The sequence below is a fragment of the Alexandromys fortis genome, unplaced genomic scaffold (genome assembly GCF_014885135.2).
Source record: "Alexandromys fortis isolate MF-2015 unplaced genomic scaffold, M_Fortis_MF-2015_v1.1 scaffold_10, whole genome shotgun sequence".
In the NCBI taxonomy this organism is placed as follows: domain Eukaryota; kingdom Metazoa; phylum Chordata; class Mammalia; order Rodentia; family Cricetidae; genus Alexandromys; species Alexandromys fortis.
In genome coordinates this window covers 14,276,424-14,297,830 of record NW_026067895.1, presented here as the reverse complement: position 1 = coordinate 14,297,830, position 21,407 = coordinate 14,276,424, and the positions used below count along the sequence as shown (strand labels likewise).

At 43.9% G+C, this 21,407-nt stretch overlaps 1 protein-coding gene across 1 annotated transcript in view; it reads right to left on the bottom strand.

The window, feature by feature from the left end:
• The window catches only part of Il33 (interleukin 33), a 37,239-nt gene extending 16,213 nt beyond the window's left edge, over positions 1 to 21,026 (bottom strand). Inside the window, exon 1 of the mRNA XM_050159741.1 lies at positions 20,736 to 21,026. The gene's annotated coding sequence lies outside the window, so the exon portion shown is untranslated. The remainder of the gene's footprint in view (positions 1 to 20,735) is intronic.
• Between the last annotated feature and the right edge of the window lie 381 nt (positions 21,027 to 21,407).

Sequence of the window (21,407 nt, the reverse complement as noted above, 5' to 3'; positions counted from 1 at the left end):
TCTCTCTCTCTCTCTCTCTCTCTCTCTCTCTCTCTCTCTCTCTCTCTCTCTCTCTCTCTCTCTCTCACACACACACACACACACACACACACGTACACACGTACACACACATATGTACACACACACGCTGTTGCTGCTGCTGTTGTTTTTCAGCTGCTTGTCCCAGTTACATCATCTGTGACCCCGTGCAGACAAAGTAAAGCTTTAGTGTGTTAGGTTGGGCTCAGTACGTACAGGGTTGTGAATGGAATAAGGAGAACTGAAAGCCAGAAACTTTTAAAATCTATTTATTTTTGTCTTTGAAGCAGGATCTTAGTATATAGCCCTGGATGGCCTGGACTTCTCCATGTAGACTAGGCTGGCTTTGAACTCACAGAGATCTGTCTACCTCTGCCTCCAAGTGCTGAGATCAAAGTGTGCACCACCGTGCCTGGCTGACAACGGGAAGTTTTTAAAAACATTGAGAAATGTTCAGTGTGTTTTGTGAGCATAATTTTCTGAATATGTAAAATCCCCAAGGAAAAGAGCGGAAAGAAGATCAGGTCTACGGCCAATAAAAATATTCAAGACACAAAGCAGTGCACGAAGAGCCGGGGTCATGTTAGTAGGACCAATACGAAGTATACGGAGCTGAAGGCGGGCTACCCACACGCTTCCCAGAGTCCTTGAGCGTCAGTGCGAGGAGCTCCACAAACCGAGTCTCCAACTAAACAAGAGTGAACTGTAATCCGTTCTAAAGTGCAAATGCGGAGGATGGCCTCTTTGGCTTTTAGAAAGCTACGTTTAACAAATATTGTTTTCCCATTTTAGGCCAGGGACCATCTATTTCATCAGCGTGAGCCCACGGGACACCATGTGTGACATTTCTTTTCACGTTGTTGTATTATCTACATCTGGTCAACCACCAAACCTCTTCCTGAAACACCTATGTTCCCCTAGGTGCCAGGAGATTCCCTCCGCGATCAGTGAAGATGCTGTATTGCCAAAATGTTAACCCGACTGCTGACCTTTCTTTTCTTAGTGAGAATCTGACTTTGAAAACTTGTCGGGTAGGATCCATTTCCTATAACTGATATCGTTAAAGTGCAAGGTTCTTAAGAAAATTTTTATGAAACGTGCCTTCTCAACTTGGAAGATCTGGATAATACTGAAAAGAGGAAATTCAACCTTTGACACTCAAGAAAGCAATTAAGTGCTTCGGAAATCATTTCAAGAAAGCCTAACTTGCCCAAGGTCCCAGGTCATAGTAATATTGGGATGTGTTTACAGAGGGCCGCCTTCTGATAATAACACTAATAAGTCAAACACTTTGTTGCTAGGCTGGGTACTGGGGCTGTGGTAGTGAATCAAATCAAAGTTCTGCTCTCTTTAAGTTTACTCCCCATTGGGGAGGTAGCTACTGAGTAATAGTCACACAACAAACACATTCCTGAACGCTGACGTCAGAAGCAAGCTTGGAGCAGTACTGAGGAAGTGTGGCCACAACCTTATATCTAAGGTCCTTCCAAAAGGTGCAAAGAGCGTGGGGGAGGGAGGGGCAGAAGTGCCTTCTAGGCAGAAATCTCCAGGACAAGGCACCCAATTCAAGACAGACACAATCTGCTTAAAGCACCGGAGGCTGCCAGGAGCATAGTACCATTGCACAGAGACGGTGGAGGCTGGAGGCAGGTTTGGCTGGGCTCAAGAAACCAATGGAAGTAGCTTGGCTTCTATTTAGAATACAGAAGGAGCCAAAGAAAAAAAGTTTAAGTAATATGGATGTTATTTTCTTTTTCTTTTTTCATTATTTCATTTTATTATTATTTTTCCATTTCCTCCCTTCCTTTCCTACTCCTCCTCTTCTAGACAAAAATTCATATATCCAAGACTGGTATCAAGGTTACTGTATAGAGGACCTTATAAAATTACGTTTATTTATTCATTCATATGCCATGGCACCGGAGGACAATTTGCAGGAGCCACTGTTCTCCTTTCACTATGTGGGCCCCAAGCTTTGAACACAGGTGAGCATCCTTAGCCACTGTACCATCTTAGTGACTCAGCCTTGGACTTCCATCCTTCCCAACTCTACGTCACAAGCACTGGAAGGGCTGTCTGCCACCATGCCCAGTTGTGGGATGCTGGGATTTATACCCAGCACTCTGTGGTTGCTAAACAAGACCCCTACCAACTGAGCTGTGGGTCCTGGCCTTTCCAAAAACAAACAAACAAACAAACAAACAAAAAACCAAAACTATGACTACCACACTAGAAATATCTAAAGGACAAGAATTAAAAAAATTTTTTTTTAAATTAATGTGCAAGTGCCTGTGTGGATTTAAGTTCTATCCCTCTCTCTGGGAGTGTGTGTGTGTGTGTGTGTGTGTGTGTGCGCGCGTGTCAGATCCCCTGGCACCAGATTTACAGATGGCTGTGAGCTGCCAGACGTGGGTGCTGGGAGCCAAGCCCAGGTCCTCTGCAAGAACAGCATGCACTCTTAACTGCTGAGCCAGCTCTAGCCCTCAGGTCAGACTCTTAAGGGAGTGAGGACAAGGTTGGTGATAGCAGCCGCACAGCTTTGGCCGCTGGAGGCTTTTCCAGTAGTTGTTTGGAAATGATTACCTTCCTTTTATAGGTGGGTGAATAGCTCAGAGGGATGGTCTGGCAAAGGCTGCATTGATAATAGTAAGTGAAGCCAGATCTGATCTCAAGATCTTTTCCTTAGGATACGGGGAACAGTGATAGAATGGGGTGATGCCGAAGTCCAGGGCCTCAAGTTCCAGTTCACTACTGTGCGGAGCTTTGTGCTCTGTCATGGGAAGAAGATGCACGAGTCTGCAATAGGATCTCAAAAACCCGTTGCTAGTTCCCAGAAAAAGACAGTGTCCCCACCTCCCCACAATGGCCCACCCGAGTTTTATTTGTAAAGCTGTGATAAAATATTCCCACAAAAAGCAACGTGGGGAAACAATGGTTTTCCTTCAGCTCACACTTCCAGGTCATGGGGAAGTCAAGGCAGGAAGTTCCAACAGCTCCTCACATCACCACCACAGCCAGGAGAAGAAAAACGAATGCTTACACATTTGCTTGCTTGTACTCAGCTCAGTTCCTCCACTCCTGCTAGGGAATCGTGCCACCTACAGTGGGCTAGATTGTTTTACATCCTTTAATGCAACTGCGACCATTTCCCACAGACATCCATCCAGTCTGGCCCACTGCACACAATCCCTTGTTTGGGTTCTTTTCAGAATGGTTGTGGGTTGTGTCAAATAAAGACCACCACACGGTCCCAGCTGGGAGAAAGGAGAAGAAACCAGGACCATGGCTGTTTTCTCACACCGTATGACATCATCGCAGGACCGTAATGACGCACAGAGGCCTCCCACACAGCCCTCTGCTCTCTGATATGGTGGTTTCACTTCTTTTTAGTAGAAGATGGAATAGAGGATGTATGGGATGCGAAGACTGAAGTGAAAGCAGGCTTCCCATCTGAGCTGAATTGCTTTCTCTTTCCTTCCTCCCACCGCTCCAAAATGTCCCTCTCCCTGGAGAAACCTGACAAATCAGTGTCAAGAAGATCCACTCAGAGAGGGCCCAGTGGCCTTACACCTGGGAAGATTTCTTTAAAGCCTTTAAAGTGGGGTGTGGAGGTGGTGGCGTGCACCTTTAATCCCCAGCACTCCAGAGGCAGAAGCAGCTGGGTCTCTGTGAGTTCGAGGCCAGCCTGGTCTAAAGAGCCAGTTCTAGGACAGGTTTCAAAGCTACACAGAGAAACCTCGTCTCAAAAAACCAAAAGAAAAAAGAGAGAAAGAAAGAAAGAAAGAACGAAGAAAGAAAGAGCCTTTAAATTGAGAGACACTCATTGTTTTTTAAATTATCTTTTTACACACACACACACACACAGTCCCTCCCTCCTTCCCTTCTTCTCTCTCTCTCTCTCTCTCTCTCTCTCTCTCTCTCTCTCTCTCTCTCTCTCTCTCATGCACGCACGCGCAGACTACCTGTGTGTGGGTACTCAAGGAAGTCAGAAGAAGGCATCATCAGTTCTTCTAGAACTGGAGTTACAGGCAGTTGCGAGCTGCCTTACATAGATCCTGGAAACCGAACTTGGGGCCTCTGGAAGAGTGACGAGTGCTTTTAACCACCGAGCCATCTCTCCAGCCCCAGCCCTTTCCATCTGTGAATCTCTGCTGTGCTTTTCTGTTCTCTGGATCCGGGGTTCCCCGTCACTTTCACACCTGCCAGGATGGGCTCCGCCAGCTTGTGTCGGTTCCTTCCACCACACCCTCTACCCCTGACAGGACAGACTCGTCTTCCTCATTGCCCACCTGCTCTCACACCTGTACACCTTTGCACACCTGCTCTTGCCTGAACGTTTCAATTTGACCCTTGGAACATAATTCAGATGTTTATCTCCCTAACAGCCTACAATTTCTTCCTTGCTTATCTGCCCCTTTCGTTGGGAGCCGGGGCTGTGCTGGCGCCATCGTCATTTTCCAGGGAACTATCGTCGTAGGTACTTAGTACAGATTCTGTTATTTGGAACATTGCTTGTAAAAACCTCCACGAACTGCTTAAGACAGGTGTCACCTACCGAAGACAGATAGGACACCACCTAAATCACAAAGGTCTACAGAGCAGGGCAGATGGAACTTGGGGTTGAAGCTGTACCAACCTGGCGCCACTCCGCTATTTTTGACCTGTAGAGTGATGATTTTATCCATCTTAGCCTAATGGAACTCAGACTTCTTGTTCCTGGGTAACAGTTCTTCCTAAAGTATTTAAAGTAGCTGACCTTCTGACTGGAACATGTTCTGCAATCTTAGGTAGACTATTCAAATTATTCGGTTCAGGACGTCCCTTTATTTCTCGTCTTCCCCTCGAGCCCCACCCTGTATGCTGTTTGTTGGATGTTCCCTATGTGGTGGGTGCGTTAAGTCTGTAGTGATTTTGAATCCCTCTCTCCCTGCATGCGCCACTGCCCCCTCTTGGTCCTTTCAGCGTTTCTGTTAGGTTTCCCATCTTAAAAGCGAGGTGAGTGCATTTCACAATGTGTGCCTTGCTTCCTGTCTCCCCTGCCAACCCCCCCCCCCCAACCCCTCTCTCACCCTAAAGATGCCATCCTGGTCCTCTTCCATCCATTATTAGCTCCTGCACACAGGAGGAGGCAGGCGACTCCACAGTGGTGTTTGCTGTGTTTTGTTTTTATGTGCTCAGAAAGCTGTCCGTCCTGGAAGAAAGTTGTGTGTAATGGCACAAAGGGTGTGTGTGTGTAACAAAAAGATCTTTGAGCCGGGCATTGGTGGCGCACGCCTTTAATCCCAGCACTCGGGAGGCAGAGGCAGGCGGATCTCTGTGAGTTCGAGACCAGCCTGGTTTACAAGAGCTAGTTCCAGGACAGGCTCCAAAACCACAGAGAAACCCTGTCTCGAAAAACCAAAAAAAAAAAAAAAAAAAAGAAAAAAAGATCTTTGGCTTTCGTTTAAGTCTGAAGGACAAAGCCAGTTTTTCTTCTATATTTAGAATAGGTTTTAAATAAAACTTAACAAGTAAATACATAAAATGACTTTTATAAAAATTCAAAATGAATATGAAAGATGCAATGAATACCATTTTTCTGTGTTTGTATCATTCATTGTCTCTCTTTTTCCATGCCCAACCAGGAACACGCTTTAAAATCTACACAGTAGAAATATAGTTAACACTTGAATGAGCACGCGTGACAAGTGTGCTTTACATAGTTAACTATATAATATATATTAATCAGCACTCAAATAAGTACCGTGTGACAAGTGTGCTTTACATGGTTAACTATATAATATATATTAATCAGCACTCAAATAAGTACCGTGTGACAAGTGTGCTTTACATGGTTAACTAATATATATTAATCAGCACTCAAATAAGTACCGTGGGACAAGTGTGCTTTACATGGTTAGCCATATAATATGTATAATCAACACTCGAATAAGTACTGTGTGACAAGCACTTTGCTGAGTGCTTAGCATAGTTAACTTGGTTATCACAGCAATCTCACCCGGAATGAAGAGAAGGAAGCACAGACCTGTAAGTCCTTTCCCAAGGTACAGCAGCTAAAAGCCAAGCAAACACTTTAAGGAAATGGGTGGAGTGACCCAACCCTGTAACGTTCCAGATCTCCCTCACCACCTGCCCGTCTCAGCAAACTTCCTCCTCTAGTCTGGGTCTAAGCTTTTCTAGATAAGCAAAGGGTTTTGCTGCTAAGGAAACAAAAACTGGAAGTTTGGAAAGGTGTCTTTAGATCAGTGTCCTCTGGATCATTTGACCCCAGGAGTGAGGGTCATATTCAAGATTCTGGGGGTCATGGGGTCTACTCTCCGTAGAGAGCAGATTTAGCAGTCTACGAAGAGAAATCTATGCGCTGTGGTTAGAAGAGGGGACCCTCAAGATATTTCAAGGCAGAAAACCTTTTTTCTGGAAAAAGTAGCATTTCATAGAACCCTAGTGGATAAACAAATAGCAGGATCATTGATTTATTAAGAAGTGCGTGGTTTCTTAGTTTAAATTCATGTTTGGTCAGTGTAAATCAATTAGGCAAAAAATTGTTTCCAGCACAATAGTGAATTAGTTACCATGGAAACCTTCCTGACGAGCGTGCTGAAACTAAAACGCACAGTCAGGCCTGGGAGATGACTTGGTGGTGAGGAGCACACACTGCCTTTGCGGAGGCTCTGGGTCAGTTTCCGGTACCCACATGTGGATGTGGATACACAACTGTCAGTAACTCCAGTTCCTGGGGACCTAACGCTCTTCTGTTCTCCAAAGGCACCAGATATGTATGAGGTACATATACATACATGCAAATGAAACATTCATACACACAACAAAGAAAGAGTTAAAGGCTGTAGTGGTGCACAACAGCAATCTCAGAACTCTGGGGGAGGGAGCCGGAGAATCTCAAATTTGAGGCCAGTCTGGGCTGTAGTGTCCTGGACAATGGCGAGTAGACGAGCTCGATGTCTTCTAAACTCATCTTTATGTCTCCGAGAAAAGCTAGACAGTTACTCAAAGTGCCAAGGTTGGGGGATAAGGTCCAGGACGTGTCTAAGATGGAGCTTCTAACAGGAAGTTCATGCCTAGAACAAGAGTTCTCAAGGGACTGCATTCAGATCAAAGACTGAAATAGATAAAGCCGGAACAATAAGGGGACAGCTACGAAGCCTGTCTCAACCACATCCCTTTGAGGATTTGTTTTCTCCTGGTGAGTCAGGCCCCACATAAGTGTGCATTCTGACATCATTCTGTCCCTGTGCTTCCAAAATATTAAATTAGAGAATTAAATGCAAAGCAGTCTTAGTATAGCAGTGTCCTAAAACAAATGGGAACAACAAAGGCAGAGCTAAAGACATTAGCCAGGCTGAAAACCACGGCTAGTCCATAGGAGTTCTGGGGCAAGTGGATATTGTATAGTCAACATTTACAAAGGAATTACAGAGAAAAGGAGCTGAGAACAACCACAAACGCCTCATTCATTGGAATAGTCTGGAAAGTCATGCAAAAATAACTGGCTTTAATCTGTTTATCAAGTATTATCGAAGAACTAGAAAACGGGAACTTGGAATAAAAGCGGCACCGAAGCTAACACCTGTGTCAGTTAGGAAGCAGATCTGACACAGGTGGAGCAAGCCCGTGACCTAGGAAACAGATGAAAGCGTTTGCTCAAATGCAATCCAGAGGCACCACCAGATGGGGAATGTAGGAAATTTGGAGGGTAGATGAGACCGCCTAACGTGCACCCAAAGGAGCAATATTGAAGATAGAGTGGATGAGAATGTTTCAGAACTTTTTGAAGGCAACAATTTACAGATCCAAAGATCCCAAAGGATGTTGAGCAGGAGAGGAGGAGGGGGAGAAAGGACTCCATAGCTTGTTTTTGTTGTTACTGTTTTTTTTTTTTTTTTTTCCTTAAGACAGGTTTTCTCTGTGTAGCCTTGGCTGTCCTGGAACTAGCTCTGTAAACCTGGTTGTCCTGTCTCTGCGTCCTGAGTGCTGGGATTAAAGGTGTGGGCCACTACTGCCCAGCCCATAGCTTGATTTATCGCTTGTGAAACTGATGAATATTAAAAAAGGAGATTCTAAGGTTAGTTCTCAAAGTCAACGGAAGTATTTGTGAGAGCATAAAGTCTACAGCAGGCTTCTGGGTGGATGATTATGATTGTGTTAGCCCTGAACCTTGAGGCTAACACCTGCTAGTTGCAGGCACGGTCTAGTAAGCACAACAGAGGCTGCAGCGATGGCCTGAACACCATGTTTTGCTGACAAGGCACATGATACAGTGAGCTAGAGTCTGCTGGACTTGGGCCAGGACTCAGGTCATTCAACTCAGCTCCAAGGGCAGTCAGTCGTTGGAAATATTTTGCTCCTGTTCTCCTGGTATTTCTTTAGTATGTTTAGCAAAAGCAAAGAAAAAACAAAATGTGAGGAACATTATAGTTTAATATATGGAGACTTTTTTTTTGGTACCATTCTTATTTCGTGTATGGGATTTAATAGTTGGCCACATTGCTAGTTTCTAGAAAGACTGCTCCGCTGCTCACCCTGTTCGTGGTGGTAGGGAGTGAAGCCTTGACTCGTTTCCTTCTAGTGTGGAAGAAGATGTAAGGTAGAGAGGAAGGTCGTAGACACACGTTTAAAGCTCAGGCACAGAAAGTTTGGCACAACATTGGCTGGAAGGCAACAGAGAACAGGCAGGAGACACCTCAGTGTATACAAAGGCTTTGCTGAGAACTGAATATACAGGGAAAGGGGAGCCAAGCCGTAGCGTGGCTTTGGAATCAGTCAGATCAGTGAACAGAGGTAGGGGCAATCCGATTCGCTTTACTTCAGCTTACGTTAGAACTGGTGTGGCCCGCTGACTAAAATGTTTACGTCAAAGACCCACAAGGAAGACAGTTTACAAGGGAAAGGAACGGTGACTTCAAGATGTATCACTCTGCTACTTCTTCGCAGAGAGAAAGTCTCATATGCGCTCACCACAAAGCGTTTCTTGTTCTTAGCTAATGTACCGCACAGATAGCCTATCAGGTTTGAGGACATCTGCAGCTGGCAGCAATACAGTCAAAAGAGATTGCTTAACTGAGGATGAGAAGTTGCTCACTGATGTGAACCTGGACACGGTACCGAAATGTCAAAGCCTTAGATGGTTTCTGTAGAATGTACAGTTCCCGATCCTCAGGAGAATAGCTTTCCTGGCAGGGCCCTGACTTCCATCGGCTGGTTTGTTGTTTGTTTTTGAAGGGAAGCATGAGATTTTCCAGACTGCAACACTTTGGATTTGGAAGCCTCAAAGTAAAGTATACTGTCTCTTTAAACTGATTTTCTCGTAAAGGAGCAGGCTTGTTTGGGCCCGATGCATTTCTCAGTGACACAAAACACTAAATAAAAAGTTTGTTTTTCTCTAGACACCACGGGCTTATATTTAGAGCCAGTAAAAGTATCACTAACTTCATTCTTGGCGTACAGGATGCTCCAAGACGCTTCTAGAACAGTCCCTATGCACTCGTAGGTATCATTTAAAGGCAACATTAGAGAACAATAAGGACCAGCAAGAGGAGTCTGTGAAAGGGTAAGGCATGTGTTTATGGAAATGAGGAAAGAAGATTCTAGACTTTAGCATTTAAGACCCAAAGAAGGAAGCTCAAAGTAGTAAATACAATAGCAAAATTGCCCTGGTGGAAATGTGCCAACACCATTTAAAAAGTTTATATAAATATATCATAAGCCTTTCTCTGTTTTCAAGCCAGGCAGATTAGTTCACATCTGTGACCCCAACACTCAAAAAGATTAGGCAAGAGGATTGCCACAAGTTCAAGACTAGCATGGGCTACATAGTGAATTCTGAACCAGCCTGGGTTACACAGAGAGACACTGTTTCAAAAATAAAGCAAATATGTGTGTGTGTGTGTGTTCTGATGTAAATGTGTGAGTTTTCAAGAAAGGAAGTCAACTGCAATGCTGGCTAGTTAACTAAAAGCAAGGTTCAAAAATGGGCTTTGCCTGCTTTTAAGAAAGAATTTATCATTTAATGCGTATGTTTTATGTGTACCACATGCACACCGTGCCTGAGATTCATGTACATCACATGCATGCAGTATCTGTGGAAGTCAGAAGTGGGGACCAGATCCCCCAGGGAACTGAGTTATAGACAGTTGTGATTTGTCATATGGGTGCTGGGAACCCAACCCAGGTCCTTTGCAACTCAGCCAGTGTTTGTAAACACCGGGCATCTCTCTACCCCAGTGCCTGAACTTGCTATGAGGATAACACGTCCAGCAAGAGGTGAAGCTGTCCTTGATGGGGTGTGAGGGAGCAAGCTAGCTGGCTGTTCGGACTCACTCTGTAACCAGCCAATCAGCTTGAGGTGCCTAAGTGTCACATGTGTGATTTGCTTCATCAAATGTGGTAAAGCAAACAAAGCAAACATTTATTAAATAAATTTCATATCACCCCAACAGTATCACAACTGTGAAAATTAGTGGAGCAGATTATGATCTATTTGTAACGACTTGACAATAACTCTAACTAAATTTCCTTAACGTATAATACCTTCAAACGTCTAAACATTCATTGTTCTTGTTTTTTTTTTTAAATTGTGGGATTACAGTAACCCTCTTCTTTTTTTTAACTTTATTTTTATTTATTCTTTGTGTCTTTCACATCATGCCTCCCACAAGGTAAGAGAGATAAAGGGGGTGGGGAGGGAGAGGTGGTGAGAAACGGAAAATCAGGTCACGGAAGCGTCAGTGTGACACGGTGAGTCACGCAGTAAATCTCTTTATCTGTACATTTTTACATGCAGCTGTTCATCGCAAAGAATCCCCGTTGTGGTTCCAGGTCCCTGATCTCTGCTCCCCCTCCGACACTGGGCCCTCCCTGGGACTCACCATGGACGTCCATGGAGGTCCTGCAGCCCTCCTAACTCTCTTCTTTAAAAAGAAAATCCTACTCCAGCAGAACATTTGAGCGAGGGGTTATGGCAAGATCTCACTATGTGGCCCGGGGTGACTCTCAGTCCTCCTGTTCCTACCCAAGTGCTGGGATTAAAACCCCACTGCCACACCCAGCAGGAGAATATTTCTAAAAGTGCTTGGATCAACTGTTTTCCCTCTTAAACACAAGCGCAATGTGCGAGCTAGCTTCTTTCACTAATGTTTTCTTCCCGTGTTAGCATTGCTTTGTAACTAGGCCATGGTGCAGGAGTGCTCTGTCCCCAAACTCAATTCTAGGGGAGACTTTCTTCTCTTTTTTTTTCTTTAAAGTGTGTTTAATGCAAGTCTGGGTGGGGGGGGGGGGAACAAAACAATATTCCTCAGACTGGCAGAACATGTTTTCAGGCAAGGTGTCAGAATAAGTAAAATGAGATAGATAGGGAAAAAAAAACCCCACAAGCATTGACAAGTTTGGGTGGAGTAGAGCTCGCATTTTTATGTATGACTGTAGAAGTACATATTGCCACACCACCTGTGGAAAGCAGTGTGGCCTTTCCCGACAATGCTCGACAAATGTACCGTCCTGGCCCAGAAGGTATGCACTCAACACTGAGGCCCAAAAACATTCACCAGAAGGTCCACAGGAACTCTGTGAGCGGTCTTAGTAGGGAATAGCATATATGTCCATTCATGTTCTGCCAGATTTGCTGTGCTGGATTTATTTAGGGGAAATTCTAATCAGTTATGTGAAGTTAAAAGCTTCTGCTACCAAGCAGTGGTGGCGCACGCCTTTAATCCCAGCACTCAGGAGGCAGAGGCAGGTGGATCTCTGTGAGTTCGAGGCCAGCCTGGTCTATAAGAGCTAGTGCCAGGACAGGCTCCAGAACTACTGAGAAACCCTGTCTCGAAGAACAAACAAACAAACAAACAAGCTTCTGCTACTTGAATAGAAAACAAAACTGCATCTTAGAAACATGATGTTGAGGGAAAGGCAGTATGCAAAGTACGTATTGTTCAGAACTACAGATGTAATACTGTTGTACATTGCTTAGTGATGGGGACACATCCCCAGTACACCACTGTGTAACTATTGTAGGGTGTAGTCACACAAACTGAGATGGCCCGTGTACCACATCGGTGCTATAATCATATAGGATCACTGTTGTGGTCTGGCATTGACTGAAGCGTCATTGTGCACAGAGGACCATATATGACATCGGGAAATCTGATAATGGTTACCTCTGAGATGGAATAATAGAGGGGTGAATGGGGAGATGTGGGGTGCAGTAGTCGTTATAAAATTACATAGGTCTGTATAGTTCATGACAGTTCACTAAACAGACAATTGGTTCAATTTTGTGCTTATTCTGTATATTTGTTAAAGATTATTAAAATACCAGTTTATTGTTGTTGTCGTTAAGGGAGCAAGAATGTCAGCAGATTCTAAAATACATGGGTTCTACACTCATGGTTTTCCTGGTTAGAATTAATAAGAAAAATTAAAGTAATTCTTAAGAATTATTATTCAGCTAACATAAATTAAGTAACTTAAAAATAAATTTTAAATTAAGGGAACTATCTGAACTAATGATAGGAAATAGTTGACAGGAAAGACAAAACCCTCTTTTCTATTAGACCGAAAATGAGCTACTTATATACTTGATTAAACACTAAGTTTTCTGACTTTAAAGAACTGAAAGTTAATCATATTTAACGGAATAGCTGAGGTGTCTATTAGGCTATGGCAGAATCCTTGGAGCAGCTTTCAAAGGCTTCAGCTGCCCTTCTTAGGTGTAGACATGAAGCCACTAAAAACTGAAAGCAAAGTGGGAGAGATGGCTCAGTAGGTGAGGACCTCTGTTGTGCAAACATGTGAGGACTGAGTTTGAATTCCTGGCAGTCATAGAAAAGGCCAAGTGAGGTCACTTGTTCCTGCAACTCCAACACCATGGGGGACAGAGGTAGGACAATTCCTGGGGCTTGTGACTGCCAGTGTAACTCTAGGTTCACGTCAGGGTATAGTGATATTTTGTTTGTGTTTTAACAAATAAAGCTTGTCTGAAGATCAGAATGCAGCGCCAAGCCACTAGAGGCCCAGCAGTGGTGGCACACACCTTTAATCCTAGGACTTGGGAGACAGAGGCAGAGGGATCTGTGTTAGTTCAAGGCCACCCTGGGCTACTCGGAGATTGAATTTGTCTAAAAGAGAAACAGAACTCACACAAAGGTGATCCCAGCACTTGGGATCACATGTCCTTAATCCCAGCACTAGGGAGACAGGAGTGATATGGCTGGGCAGAGAAATGAATATAAGGTAGGGGGAGACTAGAGCTCAAGGCAGTCTGAGATTTGGTGGATGTGTTGCTGTCTGAGTTGCAGTCTGAGGTTTGGTGGAGACAGCTACAGTCTGAGGATCGCTCCTCCTTCAGTCTGAAGAGGGAGTCTGAGCACAGGATCACCCCTTTGGTCTATGGAGTCAGAAGAGGTCTCTCTAGTGGCCCGGTGCTCTGCTTCTCTGATCTCTCAGTTTTACCCCCTCATATCTGACTCTGGGTTTTTAAGAACAGTTACAATTTGGTGCTAAATCGGGGCATCAGGCAGAGTGATAGAGCTGGATACCCCTGGCCTCCATGTGCATGTACCCCCTCACGTATGTGCATGCCACACATACACATTCACGTGTGTATGCAATCACTAGAATTTCTCAGATAAATCAGATAATTTTGAGAGTTGCAGAGATAAAAAAAAAATCTCTTTTCAAATCTACACTATTCATGGCAACCTCATTTTTAGCAGTCAACAGTGAGTCTAAGCCAGGTGTGCTGGATAATTCCTGTAAACCCTGCACTTGAGTGACTGAGGCAGGAAGAGTGTCATGGGTTTCACGTGAGCACGGGCTACACAGTGAGCTCCAGGCCATCCTGGGCTGCAAAGAAAGACCCTATCTCAAAAGAAACAAGAGCAAAACAGCAACAAAGAATGCTACAACAATAACAAAAGATCCCAGGGAGTGTGCGCACAGACATCACACCCTTATCTGCCAACAAATGGGAAAGGACCTTCACCTGTAGTTGCAGAAGTTCCATTCCTGTGTGACAGGCAACACCACTTTGTTATTATGGGATAGCAAAATACCAGTCAGCATATTCACCAAGAGTGTGTGTGTGTGTGTGTGTGTGTGTATTTATACAAAATGATTGTGGGCATCCCATGGGACAGATAGTGACAAAATGACTTTTCAAGGCTTTGAGCTGGAGATGATGGTCCCTGTAGTCCTAGCACTTGAGGGGGCTGAGGCAGGAGAATCATGAATCCAAGGGTCAGCCGAGGCATCACAGCAACAACCTGCTCCCTCCCCCCAAAAGGCTTTAAAAATCAAATTTCATACAGTCATGAAGGAAAAGAGGGAGTGATAAACACAAAACTCACTTCCTCTGGAGGGAAAAAGGCTGTTTTCAGATAATTGCATAGGAGGATTTTTTTTAAAGTATTAGCAACATTTTTTGTTGTTGTTTAAAAATGTGGTTTTATTATTTTTAAATTTTGTGTGTGTTTCTCTGTCTCTCTGTGTGTCTATCTCTCTGTGTATTTGTCTGTGTGTCTGTCTGTCTATGGCGCAGTGTTCTTGTAAAGGTCAGAGGACAACTTTTGGGAGTTGCTTTTCTCCTCCCGCCTTGTTTCAGAGGCGGGGTCTGTCTTGTGTCTACCACTTTGTGGCATAAGGAAACACTCGGTGGCTCTCCTGTCTTCTCTCCTACCTCGCCCCGCAATTGCTAGGATTACAAATTGGAAGCACCACATCCAGCTTTCTATGTGGCTTCCAGGGATTGGACTTGGTTGTCCAGCTTGCATGGCAGGAACGTTTGCCCACCGAGTCATCTCACTGGTCCCAGTAGCATTCTTTTTTATGCTGAGGGGCAAATACATTTTACTGTAGTTTTTCTTCAGAATTTACATTGACATATACATTGGTTTTTAATGTATCGAAACATTTCCTCATTTAAAGGCTTCAGTTAAAGATTTGACTAAAAAGAATAGCTAACTAAAATGACTTATACAAAATAATCACAAAACTGTAAAGTCCCCAGTGGCATTCAAAAGACAAAACAACTCCAAGATATTTTCTGATTAAAGTACTGTCTCATATCCCCTCTATTCTAAAGTTAATTTAAATATATCCATAGGACATAAGAAAGGTTACCCTTGTACAAAGGCTATAATTGCTCTTAGTGTAGCTTTTATGGGTTTTGTCTTGTGTTTGTGATGTCCTCCTTGGAGGGCAACAGAAACATTCAAGGCCCTTAGAGCTCCGTGTTTCACAATACATTCGCTCCCACACCTTCCCAAGCCAGTTGGCATAGTCAAAAGTCAAAACAAGAATCCCTCCCAGCGCTAGCCGTTCTGGTTTCCCTTCTTGGGCATCTCCAGCTGTCCCCTAACTCTCTGTTTTCAATGGTTTTGCCTAGGATTCCTAGTGGGCTCAGTCTTGGTTACTCGAAGTTAAGTTGAAGTGAAAACAGGAAGTTAAAAAGGCTGTCGAAAACTGGTCTTCTCAGGGGTGAGGCTAACGAGCAGCATCGCGTACTGAATGGTATCAGCGGACGCCGACACGTTCCAAAGTTAAAAGGCTTTCCATGCATCGATAATCAATAATAGCGGTAGGGAACCAGGCACCAATCCACACCTCGTCCATTCCATCCCACCGCCCAGTGATCACACATTACACATTAACGGAAATACCACTCAGAGGTCTGGAGATGCACCCGTGTTGTGTGACGGACTTCGCATGCTGCCACAGCCGCCTGCCAGATCCCTGCCACCATCACTCCAAGAGGACCCCTCGCCGACTGAGTCTTCCCGACCTAGTTACTGGGGCTGCGGTGAAGACTGCTGCGGGGAGAAGACTGTTCGGAACCGCATGACAAAGAGTTTCCCTGCTGGCTTAGAATACTAACAGCCTTAAGCTGTCTGCGTCAGAGTCTGCTCCCGTGTGTCCGACACTGAGCAGAAAGCCTTCCGCTCAATGTAATGAAGCAGATAGTAGTCAGGTGTCCAGATTGACCATCACATCCTATGCCCGGCACTCTCCAAACACTTAAGCCGTTTGCATTCTTTGAGTTAAGAGCGCTAGTTTATTGTATCAGATGTTTACTACATAATGAAAATTCTGTTTTCCACAAAACATGCACTTAGGTCATTGAAGAAAAAATATGTGCTTTATTTAATAAAAAGAATCTATTTATTCATTCCAATAATAGGGACTTTTTGTTAAGGAAGTAAAAACAGGAAGCTGAACAGTTTCTCTGGCTGAAACTTTCAAAAATATTTGAGATAATTAGTGTTAATGAAAGCTTAGCACTACTAGTAATAATTTGCCAATATGAAGACATTATATAGAGAGCTGGTGAAGTGTGTTTTTGCTTCTGCTTTGAAACAGGGTCTTGCTATGGAGCCCTGGCTGGCCTGGAACTTGTTATTTAAACCTGAGAAGAACTTACAGAGCTATGTATGCTTCTGCCTCTCCAGTGCTTTGATTACAGGCATGATCCCATACCTGGCTGCAAAGTATTTTTGCACACACATGATTGGTGTGAACATGGACGGGTCATATACATTATGCATGAAAGATAACAGAAAATACTACCCCAAGGAGGAGGAATCTTGAACTAATAAATTCAGGTTTGAAGAAGCTATGTTTGGTTCTGAAAAGCTCCAAGTGAGGACAAGTGAGGAAAAGCATATCATCCTTTATGAAAAACAAAACAAAACATGCGTGGTGGCTCATGCCTTCAATCCTAACACTTGAGAGACTGAGGCTGAAGGATTGCCATGAGTTCCAAGCGAGCCTGGGGGTTTCAAGCTAGCCTGGGCTACAGTGTGAGACGTTGTCTCAATACACCAAAACTTTCTTTAAAAAGGAAAAGGGGTGGGGCTGTCAAGAGAGCTCAGTTGGTTAGAGCATTTACTATGCAAGTCCAAGGACCTGAGTTCAATCCCCAGAACCAACATAAAGGTGGAAGGAGAGAAAAGACGATACAGAGTTGTCCTGTGACCTACACACACACACACACACACACACACACACACACACACACACGAGAAAATATAGTTTACTTAAATATCATTTAAAAAAATATCTGTCATTAACAAGCCAACAAGCTAAAACTGGTTGAGACTGAGCAGAGTAGCCATACACAACTACGAAGTTCTGTGGGTGACCCTGTCTAATTCCTAGCAACAAAAATAGCAAGAGAAAAAGAAGGGATGGTAGTTGGTGGAAACTTCTCCCTCGGGTAACAGTGGGTTAAGCCCTCCCCAAAGATGTAGAAGACTCTAGTGTTTTTCACCAATGTTTTACATTAGAAAACTATGGGAATTTGAAATCAAAAGCATTTCTCCCCAGAGACACCTAGAGACATCTATGACATTGGTTTAGAGGCATGCTTACTTCTTTGTCTTTTTTTTTTTTCCTTCTTAATGAAACTTAGCCTTGGGTTTTAATCTCCGACCTGAAATTTACCAACTTTGCCATTTGGGCTAAGTATGGGCTTTCCAAATTTCACTTTCTGGTTTTCACAAATCAGGATGGTAACATTTACGTCATAGAGGTACTGAAATAACTTGAGATCATCTCACATCCAGTAGATGCTCAGAGGTGGAATCGTAACCTCTGACGATCGATCACTACCAACTGTGGAGCCAATCACAGAACTTCTCTTGAGTAGGGTTCTAATGATGTTTATTTGATAGTGTTGTGTTGTTTCACATTTCACACTAGAGGGGGCAAAATTAGATACAGGAATATTGAGAAAGATCCAAATTCATATAGCTAACAAGTGGTAGCTAGCTAGCCCCATAAGAGCTCCCCCAATAAAAACATCTCTTTCCTTGCTCTCATCTCTGTCCTTCCTCCATCTCAACTATCCCATTGCCTCATGTTCTCCTCCCCCTTCCCCTTCTCCCCTCCTGTTCCTCTTCCGCCCTCACTTCTTCCCCCACCCCCATGCTCCCAACTTTGTCAGGCAATCTTATCTATTTCCCCTTTCCTGGGGGATCTATGTATGTTTTTCTTAGGGTTCACCTTGTTACTTAGGTTCTCTAGAGTCATGAACTATTGGCTTGTTTATCCTTTGCTTTATAGCTAGTATATACTTATGAGTGAGTACATACCATGTTCATCTTTCTGGGTCTTAGTTACCTCACTCAGGATGATTTTTTTCTAGTTCCATCCAAAACCTGGCACTAGAAAAAAATCCCAGGAATCCACAAGGATGACCCCTTCGGTCCCCTCTCATCTTGAGATCTGCCTGCCCTGTATGAGATGTTTCCTTAGATATGCCTTTTGTGGGGTATTCAATCATACTGTGAACCCCGAGTTTGCCTTGGGGTTAGTTAAATAAAATCTACTTTGTGTCAGGAGACTGGGTTAGCAACTAGTTGACAGGAAGTAATCATAGAGGGTATCTATAAGATAGTAAAGAAATGCATGGGAAGTAGTAGGGAGGGACTTAGTTAGCATGAGTTCTTTCGTTTTGACAAAGCAGAAGGAAGCTCTCTTTTAGAGAGAAGTCAGCTAATTGCTACTCAGCCTCTCTGAGCTATCAGGTTTTCACCCCAGCCTTTGACTCCCAAGTCAATAATTATTAATAAAATAAATAGAACAACAAAGATTTAATTAAAAGCTATATTTGTCAGCAGTGACTTAGTTGGTGCCTATGGGAACAGAATTTCCACTAGACAGCAGCCTGAGTGGCCCGGCTGCTACCAGAGAAACAAGTTGGTAACTGTGGAACCACATTTGCTGGCTAAAACGGCGGCGGATTAAAGCGCCAACAGAAAAACAAGTACCCAAGTGCCTGTCATAGGCTGGCGAGATAGTTCAAGCGGTAGGGTGTTTACCCACTGTGTCCAAAGCCTTGGCATTAAGTCAGAGCACCAGAAAATAAACAAAAAAGATGCTCCCTTTGACCCAGACACCAACACCAGAGAAGTGGCAAGGAACTGATGGGGCAAGCAGTTTTGGCACAATTTCCTGATGTCTGTGAACCAAGCATCTTTTTGTGTTGTTCCACAGAATTACACTTCCTTTCTACTACTGAGGGAGTTCACATGTGACCTTATAGTATCTAACTGTCCCTCCAGCAAACTGGTGCTTGGAGGGGAAATTCTGCCCCCTACCTTTGGAACTCACCTCACAGAGTTTGCAAACATGTCAACGGTTGCATAAAAGATGCATTGATTTTGGCAAAGTCATACTCAGGTTGTTAAAAAATGAAACAAAATACTCATTATTGGACTTCCTCAGCAGAACTAGTCCCGGTTACATATTTCTCTCCTCACAGCACAGCTTTTATACCGCTTCCTTTTGACTCGATGTCTGGATTGAATGTGACGCTACACAATTCCTGGATGCGTCTCCTAAACCTCTTTTCCTGTAAACCTTGGCAGACACTGAAGAGAAATCCTCATTATATACTGTTTCAAATTCACTCCCAACCCTATTTCATCCTGTGCATGAAAGTTAAAGTTGACCATGGAATTGTTTTTTTTTTTTTTTTTTTTTTTTTTCTGCAATGTAAAGTGTACGGCGTAAGTTAACAGAGATCCAAAGAAACAGCATTTAGGTCGCTGAGGAAATCAGAGCTCACCTTTGCATAGGAGATGGCAGAACCTCTCAGAGAAAAGGGTGGTGGTGGGGGGGAGGATGTGAAATTTGAGCCAGAGAACCAGTGCAATCTGCATGGCATGTTTATTAACTGTTTAAGGGAACTCACTCACTGTGAGATAAGTTTCAGGGGCCCCTAAGTCTGAGAAATTAGGGGGATCTGAGATGTTTCAAGTGTAGAGCTGTGTATCATCTGGGAGGAAACCAGAAGGGGAGCGTGGAAGACAAACATAAAAAGCAGCTGTCCAGGGTGTTGGACCCAGCCCTGGACCACAGCATCAAGCGAGGATGAGGTCAGGAAACAGGCACATGTGGAAAGCAACTGCAGCTGGGGAAGGCAGCCATGTGTGGTCTCTGGCTCCCCGTGTGACCACAGTGTAGGGCATGGCAGGTTGTGTTCCTTACTAAAACAACCTGAAGGGCAGACATGCATCTAGATCAGTTTCTCAACTTATGGGTTGTGACCCCTTTGGGAGGGTCGAACAACCCTTTCACAAAGGTCATATATCAGACATCCTGCATATCAGATATGTACATTACAAGCCAAAACAGTAGCAAAATTACAGTTATGAAGTGGCAATGAAATAATTTTATGGTTGGGGGCCACCCACGTACAGCGAGGTAGAGAAAAGTATGAGGAAAGATCGTCAGGAGCATAAAGGACAAGCAGCCTTCGGAAGAGAGTCTCTTAGGTGAACAGTAACAAAATGGATACGTTTTTAAAATGGATCCATTTAGGTAATCAGTTCCTTACGTGCCCCCTCCCCCAATCCTGTATTCACAATTTTCCTGTGATCGTCCTTTTACTGAGAGCCATTTGCAGCAATTGCTAAACATAAAAGCAGGAAGTCGAATTATCATCTTGCTTGGGAAAGTTTCACGGCGGGAAAGGATTTAAATGCTAACATTGTCCAGTCAGACAATTTATCAATAATTGTAAAACTCATCAGAAGGAAATCAGACGGCGTTCATGAGTTAGTAGTGGCTATCTCTCATGGGCTTTACATCTCTTAGCAACAACTTCTTTCTCAGAATTAGGGAGGGAGGGAGAGCTCCACAGTTCCTAAGGTTTCTCTTTGCAAAACCTGACTAAAACCTTCGCACGATTTTGGTCTCCGTCTTACCTTGGTGATCTTGTCCCGATTTCTCTCTCGAGCAGCTGCAGTTTCTCCTCCGTGCAGAGCAACGCACGCTCTTTTCATAACCCAGGATTTGGCAGAGAACCAGGTAGTCTTCGAAGGGAGATGTGGGAGGCAGGAGCTGGGCCAATTTTTCTCACTTCTTTTCAAAAAGCTAACAGCATTATTGTTGTCAACATCTATGATTCACTAATTTCTGCCTCCCCTTCTGCCTTTTCTTTTATGCTGATTTGTATGTGGGGGTCAGGGAGGGCAGAGAGGAACAAGGTCTTGCTATCTAACCTTGGCTGGCCTTTAATTCAGGATATTCCTGCTTTGGCTTCTAGGGCTAGAACTACTACAAGGTTACCACATCTGCATTCTTCTCTGCCTTGATTTTAAGTTTGAATTGCCAACAATGGATTTTATGTGTTCCCCCCTATCTCTCTCCCCCCTTCTTCCAGACCTCATGCCAGAGTTATCTCACACGTACCCCTCCTCCCATCTCCATGCCCCAATTCTTTCTCTGCCCCCACCCATCACAGTTTGGCTCATGAATTCCAAACTTCTAAGTTAAACTCCTAAGTGTTACATGATCAGAAATATGCAGCTTATCTAAAAAAAAAAAAAAATCAGAGCGCCATGAATCTCAGCATAGCTGATCTGCCTCCATACTCT